General features: G+C 33.3%; 1 protein-coding gene across 1 annotated transcript in view; it reads left to right on the forward strand.

Moving 5' to 3' along the window:
- LOC138716241 (tyrosine-protein kinase transmembrane receptor Ror-like) overlaps positions 1-26,272 on the forward strand; it is a 284,723-nt gene that overhangs the window by 53,497 nt on the left and 204,954 nt on the right. The window lies entirely within an intron of this gene.

Consider the following 26,272-nt stretch of genomic DNA (forward strand, 5'->3'; position numbering starts at 1 on the left):
GATAGCTTTCTTTATTTCTAATCCCTTTCTTCATTTTACTATTCCCTCATTTTTACCTTTTTAAATTTTCTAACTAGTTTCCAGTATCCTTGAGGCATACCATCTGTCTTCGCGTATGTCAATTTCTGCAAACAATTTGATGGATATCATTGGCATTCAATATCATCAAGTAAATTCATCCCTAAATGACGTAACGAAACATATAGTAGACTAATTCTTAGTAAAATAATTTATTAGGAATTAATTAGGCTTTATTTGAAATGAAAAGCACAATATGATGGAAGTTAAACTCATTCACAAAAATCCTACTTTTAATTTAAATATAGCGTTCATTAAATTGTAATATGAAAGTATCTACAGAAAATAATTACATTCCTTTGACTTGAAGTTCATATAAGTGAATTGTGGAACAAACATATTGTATGAAAGCAATCGGATTGTAGCGTAGCATGTCGAAATAAGAAAGAAATATAAAATGAACTGAATACGTTTGATCACTTGTGTAGAATAACAAACATTCTGAATATTGAAAGAGAAGCTAATAGAAAGCAATGTAACGATCCTATTCGTCTGTTATATGAAATTAAAAACAGGGTATTGAAGATAACAAGAAACGTGAATGATACTGGGAAAATTGTGAGCATAAAATTCAGTTTACATACACTAAATAACAAGGGAATCAGAAAATAAATTAAGCACAAAACTTCCTAGAAATAGTGAAACAATATCAAATACAATGGGAAACTGCCTCGTGAAAAAGAAAATAGTGTTTAATTTTTTTAAATTATTCTACCACAGAACAAGACGTAGAGGGAATGATGATAATGATAATGATGATGATGATGACGATGACGTTGGTTACAGTTAAGCCACATAATTGCCGCTGTTAAGTAGTGTTGACTACAATTAATTTTTCGAATATCAACGGAACTTAATACCGTAAAAACAGAAATAGAAGAGTTTGGAGCGGCTGCTCTTTACATTTTGATATGACTTGGAATAAAACACGAGTTACCAGTGACCTGAACGACTTCAGCTGGCTACAAGGGTCAAGGAGCGTCGTCCCTGCCCACAAGTAGTTTCAGACGCTCAAATATTTTCAGTTTTATTCTTAACTGGAAGTAAAATTTTATGCACAGTGGGGAGAAGAAAACAGAACTTTTTAACGAACAATTATTATTAGTTAGCAACAAAATTCTTATCATCCAATTCACCACTTAATCGTCACCTACGAAGCTTTAACGAATTAGGAAGGCAAGTAAACTGTGCACTTGAGAGAATGGTGACAACGTCTGGGAATTTTGGTTCACTCATTTATTTATCATATCAAACTCTCGTTTACTGATAGTTGTCATCCAAAGTATAATGGTCATCACAACAACAATATTTCATGTCTTTGATGCTAGGTACTGTTAAATTTCTGTTTTCCACGAAACCATACTTAACTACATTTTACTATCAATAAACAGCCTAATGTATATAGGCTTATTAGTTGGTTATTTAACGACGCTGTATCAACTACGAGGTTATTAGCGTCGATGAGATTGGTGATAGCGAGATGGTATTTTGCGAGATGAGGCCGAGGATTCGCCATAGATTACCTGGAATTCACCTTACGGTTGGGGAAAACCTCGGAAAAAACCCAACCAGATAATCAGCCCAAGCGGGGATCTAACCCGCGCCCGAGCGCAACTTCAGACTGGCAGGCAAGCGCCTTAACCGGCTGAGCCACGCCGATGTCTCTCTCTCTCTCTCTCTATATATATATATATATATATATATATATATATATATATATATATATATCCATACCACATACAATCATTCTAGTTATTTCTTAACAAAAACTCTTAAAGTTGAGAGAAAAGGAGGTTAATAGTACATTATGCAACGAGCCTATAATGATAGTAATTAAGACGCAAGTATGTTTGTTTATGAAACGAGCGCAAGCGAGTTTCATAATTTTCATACGAGCGTCTTAATTACCATTATAGGCAAGTTTCATACGACTTTTTATGCTCGACCATATTTCTAACTTGAAATTATTCAGAAATATTCATTTTATTTCTATCTGACAGAAGATCTGAAGTGACCTTGTTCATAGCTCGAAATTGTGAGATGTGCGCAGACGCGAAAGTATTGATTTTTTCCGAGGAACAATAATGTCATTGACCTTGATGTAATGCAGAGAATGTATAACCTGGAAATTGATTTAGAATTGAAAAATGAGATGACGAATTGAATTTATTTGAATATTATTTACAATTACCACTAATTATTATAGTAACAGAACATAACCTTCTGCGACATTATTGGATTTCCAGCCTCCGTGACGTTTCCCCTCGTCCTTCGATTGCATATCCGAGAATGATCGAAAACCTGAACTTTAATGAATAGGTGTACTTTAATGACATGCATTAATGGACTGCTACCAGGTGTATAATTACTACATTTCGGCATGGTCGAGCATAAAATTACAAAATTCCCATGCAATAAATAGTGATTTTCTCTCAGCCATTATAATACAGGATGATTCACGACGAATTATCACATTTACGGAGCATATTTCCGAAGACACTTTGATCAGAAAATGTAATATAAACATGGGCCCTCTTCTAAATATTTTCAGAATTACACTAATTTGAAGTTGCTTGTAAAAATATTACAGATAGAAAATGAACTATTCAGAAGCATGATGTTTTTTCATTGGTTAGTATTCTGAAGCAGAGAATGTGTTGTGAATTCCGTAGTTGCTTTCAATAAACCCCCCCCCCCATTTTTAACTACAATAGTAATATACGTTACAAGAGCGGTATGTTGACGTTTTCATGTTCGAGGAAAAGATTGAAAAAGCGAAACGTAGTTGAGCTTTTTTAATTTCCGAGAACATGAAAACAAACACACCGCTCGTGTATCGTACATTATTTTGTGCGAAGATCGTTTATTACATACCTGAAAGAGGAATTTCTAATTAGTTCCAACGAAATCTCCATCTTGGTTTCTGTTTAATGACGGCAACTTCGGAGAGCCAAAATATCTTTCTTCAACATTGTTGCTATAAAATGTTTTCTGTGTTTACTATACTCCAGCAGGCCGTGATATACGTCTATCTTTTTTTTTTTTCCCCAGTCTATAAATGCGAACTTAAAACAAACGGTAAGGTTATGTAATGATTCATTTTTCATTTTAATATTTTAACAATATTATTTATATAACATATTGCAGTAATAACATCGGCATCTGGAATCTCGTTGATTTTTTCACGGCTTCCTTAATGTTACTTGTATCAGGAATGCAATAAGTTTTGTGGAGTAGTAGACTTTACTTAATTTTTGTAAATATTTAAAAACAATAATTAACAGTGCAATTTAGGTGAAATTGCAGTGGTAAGTTTCCAATTTATAATTATTACTATGTTAAACGTCTCTAAAAATAATATGTTAAAAGTCTAAAGCAGTAAAATGAATGTCGCGCTTAAGCGGTAAGAAGAGGGAAATTGTTATGTGTGTTAGGTTGGGAATACTGAATGTGGTATTTCACACTTACCGCGTATTGGTTCTGTGCGGAAAACAAGCAAATACGCACGATCTCGCACAAAGTTACATTTTTTACGCACATATCACAACATTGTTACAAATCATGCCACTCTTGTAAACTCTTGAAGGCTGTACATTAGGATGCAAAAGTGAACTGTAAATAATCAACTTACTAGAAGTCATGTGATTTGTAACAATTGTTGTGATAAATGCGTAAGAATAGTGTAATTTTTAGTTAAACACTGAAAAAAATCTGTACAAACAACTTTATTTATTTAAATTCATTTATTTATTTATTTCATCAATCTTTGTTCACGTCATGGCGGATTAGATGTGTTCCAGTTCTTAATCCGCCATCACTCTCTATACAAATATTACAAAAACTAATACATATTGAATCTGTATCTTCTATTCACCATAATAATAATAATAATAATAATAATAATAATAATAATAATAAACTTACTTACTGGCTTTTAAGGAGCCCGGAGGTTCATTGCCGCCCTCACATAAGCCCGCCATTGGTCCCTATCCTGAGCAAGATTAATCCAGTCTCTATCATCATATCCCACCTCCCTCAAATCCATTTTAATATTATCCTCCCATCTACGTCTCGGCCTCCCCAAAGGTCTTTTTCCCTCCGGCCTCACTCTTCCAGATTGTTTGAGAGCAGGATATATGAACGAATATGGACAGGCAGACATGTAACCTAGATAATTATATATTATGGAAACTGTGAACTGCACAAGACTAACAATATTCAACATCGAGGGTCAGTTACGTTTTACAGTACTGAAATACAAAAGTTTATATGCAAATAAAAGTTGATCGAGTTAGGATTTTTACGTAATGCATTTGAAATTATCTCGCCACAGCTACGAGCCACTCATTCATTACCTCCACGTCCGCTTCTCTTTGTCACATCACATCTGAATGGCGGGACGGGGGTTTGTTACTCGTAATGCAGACGTGACACCGCCCTGAAACAATTTTCAGTGTTTTCGTATTATAGCTGTGGTTGTGTACGTCAGAATAGAAGGTTCTAATTAGGAAGCACAGAGGGGACTCTCTGAATGCCTACGCTCGCCTGATCTGGAAGTCAGAACCACAAGAAACCGCAACCCGGGGTCAATAGAAACTAAGAGCAACGACTTCACAAACATCAAAAGTTACCACTTGCTAACGTTTCAAATAACTGTGAAAACTGTAACACAAAAGTTATAATCGCGTTCAGTATATCATCGTCATCATTAGGGCTAGGTTTTTCATGAAATTGCATCTTTTTTCTAGTAAGCCAGAAACATTGCTGCTTTAGTATTTATATGTTATGTGATAAACTGAGTGTTTTAAGACATATTTTTAGGGCATTTTTTTTAATTGTTTGCCTCTTACAACTCATAAGAGCATCTTTTGTTTTATTCGCACATTTTTTAGGCATTTTCATTTAATTTCGGCCATAAATCCCCATTATTAATATAAAATAATGTTTATTTCCTTCGATATTTTGTCTACATATTTTATCCATTAATACTCATTATTTTTTACTTGGTTATTTAACGACGCTGTATCAACAAGAGGTATTTAGCGTCGTTGGAATTGGTGATAGTGATATATTTGGCGAGATGAGGCCGAGGATTCGCCATAGATTACCTGACATTTGTCTTACAGTTCGGAAAAACCTCGAAAAAAAACCCAACCAGATAATCAGCCCCAGCGGGAAGCGAACCCGCTACCAGCACAATTTCGGATCGGCAGGCAAGCGCCTTAACCGACCAAGATACGGCGGTGGCTAATACCCATTATTTTGTGTAATATTTTAATCCTTTTTCTACACAAATATTGTCATTTTAATGTAATACACTCCAACCACCCCTTCAATATAATTAGACTCCTTTATACCTGCTAATTCTAGATAAGAGTGGCGTTATGGTGGGCTACATGGAAACTACATCAGGTAAAATAATTAATTAAAATGCACCACTTACAATTAGAAAAAATTATGTAAAATTAAATAAACTTAAATATTGGTACTAGAATTTAATTTAATTCCTAGTCTAAATATTCAATACAAAACCTCTTTTCCTACTAAGCCAAATATGTACGAACAATTTTTAGGGCATTTTTAAAGATTTTTAGGTTATAAATGCATTGTTTTAGGATATTTTTTCATTATTTATATTTTTTCATGATTTATAGGTCATCAAAATCCTAGCCCTAATCATCATCATCATCATCATCATCATCATCATCATCATCATCATCATCTTTCGAATTTTGTTGGCTTCTTATAATTGTTTTGTATTCTACACAAAATGCTAACCCTAGGTGAATATCTATATCCGTTTCAGACGGCTACAATCTTAAATTTCTAGGATCTCTAGTGTTTGCATCGTTTTGTTCCTCACTTGTGTAGATTTTTTAATAGCCTATATTTTGTTATAAGTTGCAGTTCACTTAGAAGTTTGATACATCAGAACATTTATCGTACGTTGGCGAGACGGAAGCATTTCACAGAGATAACGACCATCAAAAAATATCCACACTAACATAATGTTCATACGTAATGGTCCATAACTACACATGAAGCAATTACAATTGTGTTATGGACAAAGGCAAGGATCCTAAGGCTTTTTTTAGTTCTTTTTCCTACATTATTCCAATGATATTTATAATTACAATATTCATTAACGTCATTTCAATAGCAGATCTACAGGATTCTGCAGAGGAACGGGCGATTTTAAGGAGGGTTTATCTCTCACAGCACAGTTGAGGGGCATTAAACTGCGCGCACATTCTTTTACCAATACAATGCCGTTTAGTCGGGAAGGGCCCATTTTTCCGAAAACATTCTTCCGAATACCAAAGTTCCGAACTCGATTTAATTCCTTATTCCATTTTTCCGAATACGATTTTCCGAAGTCAATTTTTTCGAATGCTTTAATTTCAGTTTCGGATAAGATTTCGAAAATTTGACAATTTTTACGGAACGCACAAGAAAAATATGACAATTATTACAGAACACAAAATATTTATTTCAGAAAGTATAATGGTAATTTTTACATAGCACAAAAGATATATTTCAGACATGTGTAAGTAACACTTGAAAGCGATTGTGGAAAGCTTCACGTATTCTACGGTCCGTCCTGGGAATCTTTGGAGTAGAAAGACGAAACAAGACCTCTGCACAGTGATATGTGGGAGGGCTAGGGCCAATGATCGCTCTGGGGGGAGGTGTTGGTTGAACGAAGCTAGCAATCGCTTGCAGGGATTGGATCATTTCTATGTGAACTCTACTCTATCTTCTTACCCCTTAGCGGCCTCGAGCTGATGCTGCCCGCAATACACTCCGGCACAGATAGACTCTGCCTCCATATGCGTGAAGTTACTCCACAGATTCCAGGAACGGACCATAGTATATTGTTCGTCCGGTGCTTGTTACGTAGTGTTGCGTCATGTTAATTTCAATGGACAACGGGATATCCTCTTCGGGTGAGAAAAATCTCATTAACTAACCAACTAGCTATTCGAAAATTTGGTTTCGGAATAATTACATTCGGAAAGCAGAATTCGGAAATTTGGTTTCGGATTTTTGCATTTCTGGAGAAAGTACATTTGAAAAAATAAACATTCCGAATACTGAATTTGAAAAACGACCCTGAATTCATGAAAATTTAACGTTTAACGTCATAGTTTTCTTCCTCTCATCATACATCGTACTTTTCCCATAGTTTTCTTTCTCTTCGCAGTCGTCATATTACCTCTCCCATCCATCTTCAACCTGTTTTTTTTCTCTTCACCAACCATATTTTTGAATATCTTACAACGTTACGGAATCAACCTCAGACCTTATTATCCATTCCTCGTCACCGTACCTCTTTTTATTCATCCTCTTTCACAGTGTCAGTTTGTCGCCTATGGAACTCCTTACCTCGTCATGTTAGGGATTGTCCAACAGTTAATCAATTTAAATTAAGAATTACATACTTTTACATGGAATTGATTTGTGAACGTTAGCCGATTTTTATAGGTTATTCTGTGTGTACCTATATAAATTGTCATTTTGGCCTATCATAAAGTAGAATTAGGACATGAATTGTAAGTAACTTAATTATGTATCATGTTCAGTTAATATTTCATTAAATGTAAGCTTGTTAATGTGCATGAAAATGATTTTTATATTTAAGTATGACTTTACTATTTTTGCCTTATTTCATTATGTATTTCACTTCTGGTAGTATGGAAGAGAAGGTCTCATGGCTTCATCTCTAACAAAATGAATAAATAAATAAATAAATAAATAAGTAAATAATTAAATAAGTAAGTAAATAAATAACTAAATAAATTAATAAGTAAATAAATAAATAAGTAAATAAGTAAGTAAATAATTAAATAAGTAAATAATTAAATAAGTAAATAATTAAATAAGTAAATAAATAAATAACTAAATAATAAGTAAATAAATAAATATTTTTCTTCTCGTCTACCACCCTTCTGCTTTGTAGTCCACATTTTCTGTTTTGTGAAATACACTATTTACTACAAAGTACTGTAATTTCTTCTTTAATCTTATTCTCATTTAAGGCATTTTTATTTAATGAGACAGTGGAATCTATCATTAAACTATCGAAATGAGTCTTAATTCCTTAAAGCTTAAACTATGTAAATTGCTTAAGACGAATCTACTACGAAACGTACGGCTGTCATAGTACACAAGTTTACATGAGGTTTATTAGTTTACAAGGAATTCCATATCATGCACTGAGTGTCATGTATGAGAGTCTACGCACTTTCACTAATGAGGGAGCTTCTGTTCTCTTTATTTTGAACAAAACGACAAATCTGCAGATACTTGTAGTTGCTGTGGCAACGTCACAGATAGCCAAACTCAAATCCCCTGAACATAATCCAACCTCTCATTAAAATAATGAACTTCTCTATTCAAAAGTTCGTGACTTGGGTGCATGAAGCTAATAAATTCAGTGAACACGCGGTTACGTTTAGCTTCTATAGTCAAAGGATATTCAGGAGAACGACTACAATAAAACGCACAGCTTGGTATTTCTATTACATCGCACGGCATTCCAGCATTCACAAGTATTTCACATAGTATGTGCTTTGTATTATGTTACACAAAAGTGTGGACTAAGCCAGGGAAGTTTTTATCTTCCTCATATTTAGACTGCTATTCATTCACAATTTGTTGAAAACTGAAGTTTATAGAGAAAACTCGCGTTTAAAGCGTCTTGAACAAACCTTCCTTAACCTAATTCTAAGTTATACATTACGAGGAGAAAATGTGAGCCCAGATAAAAGGTGAATGTAAGTCAAGATAATTTCGCTTTATTTCATTGTAAGGCAATGAATGAAGATAATTCTCAGAGTTCAACTCAAATTAGAAGTTTTAAAAATATGATATGAATATTTAAACTTTAAAAATAAAAAATAAATGCTATTATAGATAAAAATAACAAAATTTAGAATTATATTAAACATAGGCCTACTAAATGTGCATGCATTGAAGAGTGATCCAGAATCTTGCTTTGGCCTTTTTTTTTTATTATATACATGTATACCGTTTGTTTTTTTTTCTCTTATTCTTTTTTAAACTTTATGTGTAATTACATTTAGCAATTTAATCACAGTTGTGATTATTATTATTATTATTATTATTATTATTATTATTATTATTATTATTATTATTATTATTTTTCTATCCAGTTTTCATTCTTGGTCACAACCGACCTCAAGCATCTTGCTTTTTCAGGTGTAACCCAGTTACATTTTATTTATATAATAATTTGTAATATGTAGGCTATTTTACTATGAGATTGGTAATCAATTTCGAATTTTGAAGAATATTCATATACGAGTATTATAATAGTAGTGAAAAATCTTTGTTATTGTATGTAATTTTTTATTTATTTATTTATTTTATTTATTTATTTATTTACTTATTTATTTATTTATTTATTTATTTATTTATTTATTTATTTATTTATTTTTTAATTTAGACCGGCCAGAGGCCGTTTACCAAAGTTATCTTTGTTTTCTGTTTTTCTTTTTCCTTTGTTTACTTTGTTTTACTTGCACTAATACAAACACAACACCCATGCCCGAGGAAGGACTCGAACCCACAACCCTTCGGACCAAGCGATAGAGACATGCCGTGCCCCTACCGCTTGAGCCATCCGGGGCGGGTTATTATTATTATTATTATTATTATTATTATTATTATTATTATTATTATTATTATTATTATTTGTTGTAATTGTTGCTTGCAATATAGGCTACATATACAGGGTGATTCACGAGGATTTACGGTTACTTACGGAGCTTATTTTTGAAGACATTCTGAGCAAAAAATGCCATAAAAACATGTGTCCTACTCTCAATATTTTCAGTTACACTAATTTGAATTTGTTTGTAAAATAAATTTTTTACTTAGTTTTAAGAGTAAGAGAATGTTACAAATAGAGAATGAACTATTCAGAAGTATCATTTCTTTAATTGGCTAATGTTATGAAGCTAAAAATATGTTGATTAATTATATTGGGCTACTGTTCAGTCTAAACTTATCACTTTTACACAATGAATTATGTCATTGAACGTAAATAAATTTTATTTTATTATGTGACGAGCACATTGCCTTACGACATCTTCAGGTCTCACGAACATAACAGAACACATTATGAAGATCTGGTTAACAACATATAATACGCATGAATTATAACATTGCGATGAAGACTAGAAACTCTGGTGAATTTTTTTAGGAGCATGTCAGAATGCATATGTGATTTATGAGGCATTTGCACATTATTGCTCAATATGGAAGAACCAGAAAAATATACAATATTATGCACAATAGATATATCTTATGTGAAACAAAAATAATTAAAATACAATTAAAAACAATTGGAAAAACGTATGTTGAATAAATTGTGATACGTAGTTGTTAAAATTACATCTGTGATATATGCTGACAATTGTTATCAGTTATCTTATCAGAGCTCTAGTAAATAAGTCATCATCATCATCATCATCATCATATCCCTCACGTATTAGACCCTGCAGGATCTGTTACGGTCTCATGCCAGCGCTTTCGTGGTCTTCCCAATTTCCTCTTTCCTCTTGGTACATAAGTAAGAATCTGTTTAGGCCATCGTGTGCGATCCATCCTTTCGACATGTTTTTTCCACTGAAGTCGATATTGTTGAACAAAATTAACTATAGTAAATTGTGTAATTATGTTTCCTGTTACGTTCATGAGACCTGATGATGCTGTAAGACGAAAGCGCTCGTCACATAATACAATAAAATATAATATATTGACATTCAATTACATAATTCATGTGTAAAAGTGATGAGTTTAGACTGAAAAGTAACCCAATATAATTAATCAATTTATTAGTAACTTATATTAAAAAAAAAACAATGTCTATCAAATTAAAAATATGTTGTTAATTCCATAGTCGTTTTGTACAGATTTTTTCCTTTAAATTTTTAACTAAAATTATATTATTCTTACGCACTTATCAAAACAATTGTTATAAATTACATGACTTCTAGCAAGTTGATTGTTTACGGTTCAATTTTGCATCCTAATGCACATTCTCGAAGAGTTTACAAGGGTGGCATGATTTGTAACAATTCTTGTGACAAGTGGATAAGAAAGATGTAGGCCCTAATTTTTTTTAAATGATCGAAAAAAAATCTATACGAAACAACTATGCAATTCACAACACATTTTTAGCTTCAGAATACTAGCAATTAAAGAAATTATACTTCTCTATCTACAATATTATTTAACCCTTAAAACTAAAGAAAAAAGGTATTTTACAAGTAACTTCAAAATTGGTGTAGCTCCCAAAATATTGACAGTAGGACCCATGTTTATATAACTTTTTTGGTCAAAAGTCTTGGAAAATATGCTCCGTAAGTGGAGGTAACTCCCATGAATCACCCTGTATAACCAATAATAATAATAATAATAATAATAATAATAATAATAATAATAATAATAATAATAATAATAATAATAATAATAATAAGTACTGTACGGTATGGATTAGGAGTAGAGAGTGGGATAAGTCCACTCGAAGTTAGACCACCTGGCACCCTAAGTAGGCTAATAAAATTAAATCGGCCAAGTGGTGGCTGGATTGTAATAGTGCGCTAAAACAGCGAAATGCACACTCATGGTCTTTAATAAAATGTTTAGTTGATCTGTTCCCTCTAAACTTAAGTTCTCCACAAATTTATATTTATACAGAGAGCCATTTTCCTATCCTTTTGGAACAAAATATGCTAGCAATGCCTCTTAAGAAATTGTAAGAGTTCCAAAATGTATATAAGCAGCATTTTAGGCGCATTTTTATTTGCTCAGTGACGAAGAAAATGGAATAGAAAATTTTAAAAGATCCATAATCGTACGACAAAGGGTATTAAACTTGAAGTAGTTTCAAAATATATTGTGAGCAACACTTTGCAAGCACTTCTCCAGTTTCACAAAGTAGGATAGAATAATAGTTTTCAAGGTCTAAAACGATAGGACATGAAGAATTGAGCATTAATACTGCCTACATATTTTATTTTATTTATTTATTTTTAGCTAATAGTTGTAACATAAAATGTAATATATACAGAAAAACATTAGCTCGCCCCTGAAAGAGTAGAACTCGTGCTCAGGGGCGGATTCCTGAATTGAAATTAAGAAGTATACAATACAATTTGTCGTGTCTACTAGAATATATACATTTAAATTTACAATTTTTCAATTTTTATAAAATCCATACATAACTTTTTAAATTTAATACTAGAACTATTAGAATTGACAAGATTAGGATATTTAAATGTAAATTTGTTATATATTCTTCGGCCTAAATTACTACTACGATTAAATACTGTAACAGTGTTGCATTTTGGTTCAAACAATCCATACATAACTTTTTAAATTTAATACTAGAACTATTAGAATTCACAAGATTAGGATATTTAAATATAAATTTGTTATATATTCTTGGGCCTAAATTACTACTATGATTAAATGCTGTAACAATGTTGCATTTTGGTTCAAACAATCATACCTCTTGTTTCATAACTATGAGAATACAATTCAAAATTATTTCGATTTTATGTATGAATTTTATTAATACAATATAATAAATTTGTCTTATTTTAAGAACATTAAAGTCTAAAAACAATTTTTGAGATGGAAAATCAATATATTTATGAAGACATATTTTAATTATTTTCTTCTGTAATAAATAAAGTACATTAAAATTGGATTTAAATGAGCTACCCCATCCTACAATTCCATATATAATTACTGATTGAAATAAAGTTAAAAGTGCGTAATAAACTTATTGACAAGTAATTCCTCAATAAAACAAAATAATATATAATTTTATGTAATTTATTACAAAGGTAATTAATGTGTTCCATTTTAAATGCCTAATTATGCCTAAATACTTAACTTCAGAGGACTCCTTAATAATCGGACATTTACACTGTATAAGACAACATATGACACCACATTTGGCGCATTTTCCTTCAGGCTATTTTGGGTAACCAAACATTACGAATGCAAGAGTGAAATGATATTACAAGTCTCCAATAAGGCGGAGAGCAGCAAGGATAAACCAGCATATAATCTAAGGAAATGGTGTGTCAGTGGAATGAAGGATTAATTAAGGGTGCAGTGAATATGGGTGAATAGTGTTTTAGTATGAGAAGGGTCATGATGAGTAATTTAATTAGTAGGAATGAGTAGGACGTATTGTAAATATAGGAAGGGTAGAGGAGCTAAAAGTAGGACTAGACTAGATAGGTATCAGTAGGACAAAAAAAAGTAATATAGATAGATGTAAAGCAAATAATAGAGGGTAGGCTTAGTTATAGTGCAGCAAATGATTGTAGTGAGATGTTAAATAAGTTGGTCTGTGAAAATGATGAATAGAAAAAGTAATTGTTACGTTGTTATTAGGAATAGGAAATAGTAGAAGGTAGGAGTAGAGGGAAAGAAGGAATATTTAATAAACGCAGAAATATAGGAAGTGTGGTGAACGAACATGAAAGACTTAGTGGGTGATCATTAAATGATGAAGAGATGTCGGTCATTAACATCGAGTATTGTACAAGTTGTAAATAGTATATGGAAGGGACTGCTGGCCCGAATACTATATAAGTGAAGGGCCAGCAGGACCAAAAGTTTGAGTGAGAATAAACCATACCAAACCAAACCATTACAAGTCTCCAATGATATGACCAAAAGAATGGATCCGTGCATTGTTCCAAAAACTAATGCCACAAGACTGCAACTCAAAATAATCTGCGCAACCCGGATGAAGGATGGCTGTCCTTCTGGAAACAAGAGGGTCTGAGAGGAAGATGCCACACATGACCCCTGTTGCCACCCCTGACGACTTCCACGCCCATGACTGGAGTGATGGATGGGCACAGAACCGCGATGACCTTGCTCTCCAAGAAGTGATCATTTTTCCGTCATCTCCGCGGCATATCTCGAAGGTGGCTGCTGTTGCCGCCATAAAGAGAGTGTCGTGTTGAAAGACTCCGTTTGTGCGGGATGAGACAGAAAGCCTCGTATTCATACTGACCCGGGCTCTGGTGATGGATGTCGACCACTTCGTAGTTGTTCTTTCTCCTTGCATTTTCTGACCGTCCGAGCCAACACTTCTCGAGAAAAGGGGTTTAAACGTCCGTTTCCTTGCTGGTTATTGCGAGAATTACCGGCGCCATGGCAACCAGGGTTGCGGAGGAGTCAGTACGTTCACACCGGCGTAAATAAAAATATATTAATAAAATACTTTTGTGCGAGATCGTGCGTATTTGATTGCTTTCCGCACAAAACCAATACGCGGTAAGTGTGAAATACCACATTCAGTATTCCCAACCTAACATACATAACAATTTCCCTCTTCTTACCGCTTAAGCGCGACAATCATTTTACTGCTTTAGGCTTTTAACATATTTTTAGAGACGTTTAACATAGTAATAATTATAAATTGGAAACTTACCACTGCAATTTCACCTAAATTGCACTGTTAAATTATTGTTTTTAAATATTTGCAAAAATTAAGTAAAGTATACTACTCCACGAAACTTATTGCATTCCTGATACAAGTAACATTAAGGAAGCCGTGAAAAAATCAACAAGATTCCAGATGCCGATGTTATTACTGCAATATGTTATATAAATAATATTGTTGAAATATTAAAATGAAAAATAAATCATTACATAACCTTACCCTTTGTTTTAAGTTCGCATTTATAGACTGGGGGAAAAAAAAGACAGACGTATATCACGGCCTGCTGCAGTATAGTAAACACAGAAAACATTTTATGGGAACAATGTTGAAGATAGATATATTTGTTTTCCAAAGTTGCCGTCATTGAACAGAAACCAAGATGGAGATTTCGTTGGAACTAATTAGAAATTCCTCTTTCAGGTATGTAATAAACGATCTCCGCACAAAATAATGTACGATACACGAGCGGTATGTTTGTTTTCATGTTCTCGGAAATTAAAAAAGCTCAACTACGTTTCGCTCTTTCAATCTTTTCCTCGGACATGAAAACGTCAACATACCGCTCTTGTAACGCATATTACTATTGGTCACTTGTAGCGTGAGACTATATGAATTCCACGTTCTAAACCAGCGATATGGGAACAAGGTTTTCACGATTCGCGGTATGCAGAATCCAATTAATACCAAAAAGAATTCATATTTCATATTATTTTGGTAAAATATTACTTCACAAAAATGTTCCCATTTTACCTCTCCATTAATATTTCTGTAGCTGCCACTGAACCGAACTATTAAAAGGGGACAATAGAATTGAATCGGTAGTTATTTTTTAACTTTTCTGTAGAATATGTCATTAGGAAAGTCCAGTAAAACAAGGAGGGGTTTGGAATTGAACGGGTTACATCAGTTACTTGTTTTTGGGTAGGGAAAGGAAGTTCATGCATTTGCATATTTGTTCTCTATCGTTGTGCGAATATGCTGAAAGATTATCTACATGGATCACAAATTTCTGAATACAATGATATTACTATTATTGTGCGTAAAAATGCATATTTTGCCTTTATTTATAAAAGCATCATATTTTAATATTTATGTAGGGAAACTGCATATTATGTATTTTTATTTGTCTTTCCCTCATTTTTAAAAGTGTTTAACCTCGTAAACACGACTAATTTACGTTTATGAATTTTGAACGTAACGATGACGCCCTCTTAAAGAGCCTCTCAAGTTAGCAATTGGTATTCCTTTACTGCAGTTTAGCAGATTTCGATAGAACAATATCAGTTTAATATCAGTTCCAGGAAATGTAGGAGATAAAGTGAAATATTCTTTCCAAAAACCCTGGCTATTATCAACTTAAAGAAATTCAATATATTCTCGAAGGAAAAACACCCCAAAAACCAACAAAATTTTCTATAGAACAGCTCACAGCTTTTGTGCAAGCCCCTCTTGCTTGTGACGTAGAACGAAGTTTTTCGCGCCTACAAAGCTATCCTGAGAGACAACAGACGAAGAATGACAACAGAAAACATACGTCACTGCTTAGTTGTGAACTGTAACAGCATAAATGGAGCATTCAGCAATGAGACAAGCACTTCAAAATCCATAGACTAAACGTAAGTTACCTATACCTTATTATTCTGTTAAATTAATCTCAGACTAATAAAGCACATTTTGTAGGAAATTTATCTATTTTACGGCATAAATGCATACATATTCTTCACGTTTTTAGGGCATGAACTTCCTTTCCCTGTTTATGGGAATGACGTGAATATGTTAGGAGAAAAACCCACAAACGATTAGGGAAAACACGGGAATTTTATTTGAAGCAAGTAAGGAGATAGGTTTGGAAGTAAACCTCGAAAAAAACGAAGTATATGATTATGTCTCGTGACCAGAATATATTAGGCCTACGAAATGAACACACACAAAAATAGGAAATTTATACTTTGAAAAGGTGGAAAAATTTAAGTGCCTTGATATAACAGTAACAAATATAAATGACACTCGAGAGGAAATTAAACGCAGAATAAATATGGGGAATACCTGTTATTATTCGGTTGAGAAGCTTTTGTCATCCAGTCTGCTCTCGAAAAAGCTAAAAGTTAGAATTTATAAAACAGTTATATTATCGGTTGTTCTGTATGGTTGTGAAACTTGAACTCTCCCTTTGAGAGAGGAACATAGGTTAAGCGTGTTTGAAAATGAGGCACTTAGGAAAATATTTGGGGCTAAGAGGGATGAAGTTACAGGAGAATGGAGAAAGTTACACAACACAGAACTGCACGCATTGTATTCTTCACCTTATTCCCCTTATTTCAATAGGGCACTTGCACAGATGAACTGAACTATTGATTCAGGAATCATTCACGATGTAATCGATGTAATAGCTTCCTTTGATCCCAGGTACGTCTCTTTTCCTACGTCGCAGAGTGAATGAAGAAAGGTTTTGGATGTTGGCCTACAATATTTCATAGTTTCCTGCTGTCCTGGGGATCCCATATTGTACAAACATTAATCTCCTGCTGGTTTCGCTTCATCTTTTTTACTTTATGGATATCCCATCAGTTGCTTTCTTTCCTGTCACGTGTTTTTATCTAACAATGAACTTTGTTAAAGTGGAAAACGTTACACAATCTTTTTCCACTCTTCATTTCCTTGTGAAATTTTAAAGTGAAAAAAAGCAAGAAAATGCAATCCGAAAACATAACAGCACCGAAAAGGTAAACACATGCAAACCGAAAATATTGGAAACGGCACGAGTGTTTAGATGCAGTACGAAATAGGTCAAATGACCAACTACACCCACCAATCTCGGTCAAAAAACGTAATTGTCAAGGGTCACGAGAACACGGTAAAATGAAAACCGCGATCAAAATATTATTGCGGTGCACCAAGAATGATCATCGGTCACAGTAACAAGTTCTTCTGGCCGCTCTCTTCTCCCGAGTTAATTCGGAGATCGAATGCCATTTCTACAAAGGCAAGCACTCATTGACGAGCAAAGATAAAAACAGTGTATCTAATTGTTACGCGCTTCGATTTTGTTATACCGCTCTGCCTGATTAGTTTGTTAACACTACGGAAAGATGAAATGAATATGGAGAACTATAATATAACCCCGAAATTTTCATATCCTAGGGATTTTAGAGCCGATTGACTCTTACGCCAGTATTCTTGAAAACAATGACACTGACGGATATTCTCTGAGAGAAAAATAAGCTATAGGGTAAAGGTTGGTAATACTGTGATACGAGTAATATTGTGATAGCTCTTTTTGAGAATTTATTACAATTTTACTGAGCGAGAGAAGAACCTGTTCTGTGCAGCAACTTGTCCACGAACATTCCCTTAATATTTTGACGCAAAAAACCGATCTCCCTCTCGCTCATTAAAATTGTAATAAATTCTCAAAAAGAACTATCATAGTATTACTCATATCACAATATTACCAACCTTTACCCTATACGTGGTTAAAGTTAGGCACAAAATTTAATATCAGAAAAGATGATTTACGTTTATTGTTTGTTGTTTAGTCAATTGTCCGAAGACAGGTCTGAACCTTACAAGTGATATCAAGAAGACACCATTTATGAGACAACTAGGCTAGGAGATAACGGGGTAGGATGGCCAGTTCCCTTCCACCTTCATTGCTTACATCGCCGACTAGCTACATATTACATTAAACAGATTTCAGATGCATACAAACAATTCTTCTTCCTCTGACATATATCAAACGAGATGCACTGCCTGATAATTGGATGAAGCCTACATATCAGCCAGAACCTCAATACATATTTCAAAATTCACATGGTATGCTAAGTATTTTCATTACATCTAAAATAATAATAATAATAATAATAATAATAATAATAATAATAATAATAATAATAATAATAATAATAATGTTATTCAGTGATTATAAGCGTTGAAAGATGTATCGAATAATAATAATAATAATAATAATAATAATAATAATAATAATGTTATTCAGTGATTATAAGCGTTGAAAGATGTATCGAACAATGAATAATAATAATAATAATAATAATAATAATAATAATAATAATAATGTTATTCAGTGATTATAAGCGTTCAAAGATGTATCGAACAATGAATAATAATAATAACAATAATAATAATAATAATAATAATAATAATAATAATAATAATAATGTTATTCAGTGATTATAAGCGTTGAAAGATGTATCGAACAATGAATAATAATAATAATAATAATAATAATAATAATAATAATAATAATAATAATGTTTTTAATATATTTTTATTGTTAATCGCTAAGTTTGAGATTTAATTAGCATTGTAACTGAATAAAATAGAATAATTGTATTCTTGACCTGACATAATTAGAAACATTAAATCCAGACTTTGAGATGGACAGGGCATGTAGCACGTATGGGCGAATCCAGAAATGCATATAGAGTGTTAGTTGCGAGGCCGGAGGAAAAAATACCTTTGGGGAGACCGAGACGTAGATGAGAGGATAATATTAAAATGGATTTGAGGGAGGTGGGATATGACAGAGACTGGATTAATCTTACACAGGATAGGGACCAATGGCGGGCTTATGTGAGGGCGGCAATGAACGTGCGGATTCCTTAAAAGCCATTAATAAGTAAGTAAATTGTAACTGAATAATGCTTCTGTATATTTTAGGCTTCACCAGGAGTTCACCTACTCAATTAAATACATGCCATGGTAACATGAAATTAAATCTATTTATTTGATAGAATCCAGTCTTTACAGATCGTAGTTCTGCCCTTGAAGAAAACGAAATACAGCATGAGCAGAAAAACATAATAATGTTTGATCATAGCCATCTTAAGATGGTTGTGGTATGACACAATAATAATGCGTAGTGGCGTGGTAAGATGAATATTATAAATATCACCAATCACAATGTTAAATGTCCTTATAGAATATGATCTTAACGTTGTTAAAACTCTAATCACAGGTGAGACGGGATTGATTCGATAAGTACGAAATTCCAACAGTTCATAATTTCATTCACAAATCACTACAAGGTTCTTTGGACAGATGAAATCTTTCCTCGAAATTTCTATCCCCATATCCTCCAAAAGGATCCTCTCTTTCCACAATAACGCCAATTTAACGTTGGTTTCTATTTACATAATCCAGATATATCATTTCGTCTTCTATTCCATCAAGAACATCGATTTCGCTGTCATTTTGTTGGAACTTGACCCTGATAAATTGCACATAATCGCTCCATCACGAGCGGTTGATTTTTATTTCGATAAACTATCACGTCTAACTTTCATCGTGATTGATGCACCGGATATTGAGGTTGAACAAACTGAAATGCGAACTTTACCGCGGTGAAATTTTGATCAAGAATGGTGCACTACGCCATGAGTGTTGTTCTTTTATAGAATCCGTCCACCGCAGTTAAAGCATGGCCTTGTCATCTCGCGCAGGTTACGAGTGCTGCAGTACCTGGAAATCTTACTGAGTAGACGTGTTTTTCTTCACTGCGCATTCAAGGTCATACTTCAATCACCATGGAACGGCTTATACTCTCTGCAGTGGTACGAATCCTTTCCTTTTCTCTTTTTATTAAAAACAATTACACATTTTTAACTGGTTTAATGAGGTGCCTGCTAGCCATGTAACCAGTGATCATATGGTGCACCAGTCTCACAACATCGGATTCTAACTCATTGTTACTATGATTTTAACCGAGGTTAATTCTCTTCCCCATAAGAGGAATGTCTAACTGCCTTGACTTGGGAACTATTGTAAGGTGAATATTTACAGTAATAATTACAAATAATTCTGCATAGAATAATAATAATAATAATAATAATAATAATAATAATAATAATAATAATAATAATAATAATAATAAATCTTTGCAATACCCAGGGATAGGATGCTGAACTGTTCATTTCATCTCTCTCTTCATACTGTGCAAGAACCAAAATAAAAATTGATGGGAGATTTTTAAATCTCATTGACTGCGAAACTGCATCTATTTTTTTTTGTTATGATTTCATTATTTCTGTATTGGGTTTAATTTTAATGACAGAATTATGAAGATTAAATGATATTAATATAATTCCCTGCTATAGATTATTAATGATATCGTGTTGTTTGTATTTATACAGAGCTTTTATTTCAAAACTAGTCAGTCCCAACAGCTAATTTAAAGTAAATTTGATTTAAACAAGAAACACGTCGATTTAGGTATGAATGGGAAGTTTAAAACCAATATTTTACGTATTATGTTTCACTTCCTCACCGTGAGTCACGTCCATTTTGAAATTTCAAATAACGCCCTCTACCTTTTGACATTTCATTTTAAAATATGGAATATGTTCTCTTCTACGCACACTAAGGAAAGTGGCTTCCGTCGAGCTGTTTAAAAGGTAAAAAAAAGTATAAAATAAATTCACAATTTATTTTCAGTACTATTACAAAATAGAGCTGTTTTCTTGGGGCTATCGGAAATGGAGTCTTTTAATTCAGCAAGAAAAAGTAAGAGGTCATTGAAGTCAATGATTTACTATGGAGATATAGGATCACTCGAGAAAAAAGAATTCCTCCAGTGTTTGCGTTCATTAGTTCGCTATTTCTTAGAGCTATTTTTAAATAGTATGTCTATAGTTTCGCTTTGTAAGTGTTATTATAACTAATTTGATTTTCCATAAGCATGGAAAAGATTTATATATACTGTATCTATAAATTCTAAGAAAAATGCATGATAATAGTTCCTTAAATCTGAACTTTCATAGCTTGCCACCATTTTCCTACAGAGAACTGCAAAACGTAACATTGAAATCTCGATCAGATGCTCGCAGTATCGTTTGTTTCTATGTTCACTTTTTCGGCCGCTTAATTTGGAGAGCGCTACAGTCGGAAAATTTCAAGCAGTCCTAGAAGTCTGGAGGCTCGTCTGAAGGCCAAAAGCCTCGATACTTTTCGGCCATACACGAGGAGACTTGCCTGTGTATTTAGGTTTGCATAAACTTACCTCCAGATAAGTCTTAGCATGTATGGGGCCCTTTACTTGGAAGGATTCAATTGAAGGGCTTAGAACAAAAAGCAGGTAAGTGACATTATTAAAAAATGAGGTAAGTGCGTGTTGTGATAGCCCAAACAGATGTTTCTTTGGAATAAAATCAGTGATCACACTGTACAGTGCTGCTATATGGGCATCATTTCACCAAAGTAGTGTATAATGTTCCATTGAATGTAGAACCCTAGATCATATATGTAACAGATATGTCGGGATTATAGGCTTTGAGGTTAACAACTTTTGTCAGGTTTACTACGCTGCCAGCTAGTTATTACATAAGGAGTCACGTCATAATATCCATTTGAATTGCATTAGAAACTGTGCTGCCATCTCGTGTTCGTTTACGGCGGACGGGTGGCGATCCTGGCGGTTGTTCTCTTCAAAGTTCTGCCGATTTTAACTTAGCGAGGAGTTATGTTACATATATTATCTAGGGTAGAACTTTAACTGTAATTTTCTCAAAACTATGTTTCCATCACTTACCTGCTTTTTGTTCTAAGCCCCTCAATTGTTATCACATCTTCTGTTTCTTATTGCTGCTTAGCAACCGGAATTGTTCTTGATTGGTGTTGGAGAGAATAAAACTGAAAACTACTGAGCATTATGACGTAATAGTCGTGTTTTACTGATTTTTTCAAAATGTTGTACACCTTACGAGAGAGAACAAAAATCATTTTTATTTACAGGGCTGAAAGCAATTGTATTCGTAGATCTGTTCGAGTTTTCAACGAAATACATCACGACAAAATCGTAGACCACCAGTATGTGACAGATGTAGTACTAATGTTTTAAGAAACTTGGGATAAGCCATGTGGTAACCATATTATTGTAATTAATCATTTCATTTAAACTGATAAATCATTATGCGGTCCTTTGGGGAGTAATATGAAAAATATTACCATTAATAATATTATTGGTACAATGGATACCTGTAATACCGATCGGGTAAATTTCATTAGTCTCTCGAAAGTGTGCATTGAATTGGAGATCTTGCTGTTATTTGTCCACGGCGGGGATGTTAAAGCGCCTGCACTGCGTGCTCTCTACAACCCGCACAACGTTTCCTTAAGAGCTATGATTGTACTTATCTTGCTAAAATGTAAACTTTGTTGGATTTGTATTGCTTGTAGTATGAGCACGCAGTGCAGGCGCTTTGACATCCCTGCTCCATGGTGTTATTGTATATTGTCATTGCATGACGTCACTGCTTATTATTACACATAACATGTGAAAATTTTCCCGTTTGTACCTCCAATAAAAGCATAGTCATGTCATAAAAATCGTTTCAATTGTTTTCGATTACAATAGGTTGTTTTTAATTTAAAATGATTTATTATTTTTTTTGCAAAAGTCATTACATTTCATATCCACATTTCTGGATAAATTTACTCCCAAATACTGAATATGAACAAAATCCGTGATGTAGTTAAGAAAAATCTTAAAAGTAAATTACAGACAGATCGGCAGACGGTGTAACATCACTTTTTCGATCATGCTGAACAAGTATATTTCCGCAAAAATATCGAAATTCACATAAAAATTCTTTCTGCAATAACCCCAGTCAGGTGATCAGCCGAAGAGGGCTTCAAACCCATGCTCCACCACTTCTTCATTCCAGAAAGTAAAACGTGCACACTGGTGGTGTCAGTGAAATATTTTGATCGTTACAACCGTCGGCAGACACAATGAGAGAAATCCGAGGAATTCGTTCATACGAACTTGAGTTGCCACATTTGGCACTATTTTGGATAATTTTTGTGGTCATAACTTTCAATTTTTTTCGGTATTTGGTGCGCATCAGCCACCACGGAATCGTGCTGCTGCATAATAAATAGAGGACACTAGAGTTGTTGACGGAGGCGGGTTATAAAATAAACTAAACTGTTATAGTGCATGTCGTTACATGATCGAGGTTCAACATTTTTGACAAGTGATGATGACAGAAAGCACTGACGCAGCACGGGTACTCACGTACACACACACACAGATACACACGCATACGAACGCACTCACGCGGCTGTCAGTCAAATACAAGACTCCAATAGTTTATTTTCCTGTTTAACTATTGGCTAATAAGTAAAGGGAAGTACGTATTTAGTAAATTAAGAAGAAACACCTGTGAATAAAGAGGAGTAGTAGTAGTGGTGGTGATGGTGGTAGTAGTTATAAACAATACAACTAGTAGTAGTAATAGTAGCATTAGCAGTAGTAACAGCAATAGTAGTAGTAATAGCAATAGGAAAAATAGTAGTAGTAGCAGTAGTAATAGCAGTAGAAATAATAGTAGTAGTAGTAGTAGTAGTAGTAGTAGTAGTAGTAACAGCAGTAATAGTAATAGCAGAAGTAGTAATTAAAGCAATTATAATAGTAGTAGCAATAGTTACGGTATACCTAGTAGTTGTCTAATAGTAAAGGTGATAGAAGGAATGATAGTAATATGGTTATTAGTAGACCTACTAATAGTAGCAGTAGCTATAGTAGTATTAACAGTATTAATAGCACTAGCTATAGTAATAGCGATGATAGAGTAGCAGTAGTTATAGCAATAGCAGTAGGCCTATAGTAGCAATAGCAGCAGTAGTGGCAATAACAATAACAGCAGTACTAATAGCAATAGCTTAGCAATAGGAATAGTAGCACTAGCAATCCTAATAATAGTAGTAACAGCAAGAGCAGTAATAGGAGTAACAATGACAGTAGTAGTAGTAGTAGCAGTAGTAGTAGTAGTAGTAGTACTAGTAGTAGAAGTGGTGTTAATAGCAGTAGCATTAGTGGTAATATCAGTAATAGCATTAGTAGCAATAATAGTAGTAATAGCTATAGTACTAATAGTAGTAATAGCTATAATAAATAATAGTAGTGATAGCGATAGTAGTAACAGCAATAGCAGTAATAACAGTAGTAATATCGAGAGTAGTAATAGCAATAGTAATAATAGTAGTAGCAGCAATAGTAATAATAGTAGTAGCAGTAGTAGTAGTAATGGCAATAGTAGTAATGGCAATAGCACTAATAGCACTATCAATAGTAGTAACAGCAATAGTATTAGTAGTAGTAATGACAATAGATGTAATATTAGTAGTACTAATGGCAATAGTAGGAAATAGTACAGTAGCGATAATAGTAATGTAGTAGTAGTAGTAATGGCAATAGTAGTAATATCAGTAGTAATGGCAATATTAGTAGTAGCAATGGTAGTAATGGCGATAGTAGTAATAGTAGTAGTAATGACAATAGTAGGTAATAGCACCAGTAGTAATATCAATAATAGTAATAATAGTGGTAATAGTAATGGCAATAGTAGTAATATCAGTAGTAATGGCAATATTAGTAGTAGCAATGGTAGTAATGGCAATAGTAGTAATATCAGTAGTAATGGCAATATTAGTAGTAGCAATGGTAGTAATGGCAATAGTAGTAATATCAGTAGTAATGGCAATATTAGTAGTAGCAATGGTAGTAATGGCAATAGTAGTAATATCAGTAGTAATGGCAATATTAGTAGTAGCAATGGTAGTAATGGCAATATTAGTAGTAGCAATGGTAGTAATGGCAATAGTAGTAATAGTAGTAGTAATGATAATAGTATGTAATAGCACCAGTAGTGATATCAATAATAGTAATAATAGTAGTAATAGTAATGGCAATAGTGGTAATGACTATTAGTAGTAGTAATGGCAATAGTAGGTAATAGCACCAGTAGTGATATCAATAATAGTAATAATAGTAGTAATAGTAATGGCAATAGTGGTAATGACTATTAGTAGTAGTAATGGCAATAGTAGGTAATAGCACCAGTAGTGATATCAATAATAGTAATAATAGTAGTAATAGTAATGGCAATAGTGGTAATGACTATTAGTAGTAGCAATAGCAGTTAGGGCAATAGTAGTATTAATAGTATGCATAGTAGTAGTGATGATGGTGGTGGTAGTAGTAGTAGTAGTAGTAGTAGTAGTAGTAGTAGTAGTAGTAGTAGTAGTAGTAGTAGTAGTAGTAGTAGTAGTAGTAGTAGCAGCAACAGCATTGTAATATTTTTCATTTAATGCCGAATTGAATTGTACATGTTATTCAGCGTTTAAATTTAACATGGTCAAGAAACGGCCTACGAATTATGCATGGAGTTCTCTACCAGGGAGAAAAATGGATGCCATAGTATTTTCTTCAACGGATGACGAACTTGCAATTAGTAGGAATGAAAATCTAAGCACAGAAAAGTTCGGTTTATCGCGTGCAACTCGGAAAAAAACTGTTATATATATTATTGTGTTGTAATGACATTAAATTTGCGAGCCATGTGATATTTTTATCTCATTTTATTTGATTTATTATCAACAAAGGAGACGTTACTTAAGTCTTAGAATTTCTATTACGGGATTTATTATATTTTTTCATAGAAATATCCCATTTTGGACGGAGAAAAATGCTCAAGCATATTCCCCATTAGGGATACAATAGTTAATAGAAAAGTAACCGTACAGAAACAGTGGAAAGAACATACTACGTATGTCGCCTTTTAGAATTCCAGTCAAATGACGCTTCAAAAACATTAAGAGTCCAAGGTTTATATGGTGAAACGGAAACATTCCAAAGACCTGTAAAGAAAGAAGATGTTTTTTCTTTTTTAAAAC

The sequence above is a fragment of the Periplaneta americana genome, chromosome 16, assembly GCF_040183065.1.
Source record: "Periplaneta americana isolate PAMFEO1 chromosome 16, P.americana_PAMFEO1_priV1, whole genome shotgun sequence".
Classification (NCBI taxonomy): Eukaryota; Metazoa; Arthropoda; class Insecta; order Blattodea; family Blattidae; genus Periplaneta; species Periplaneta americana.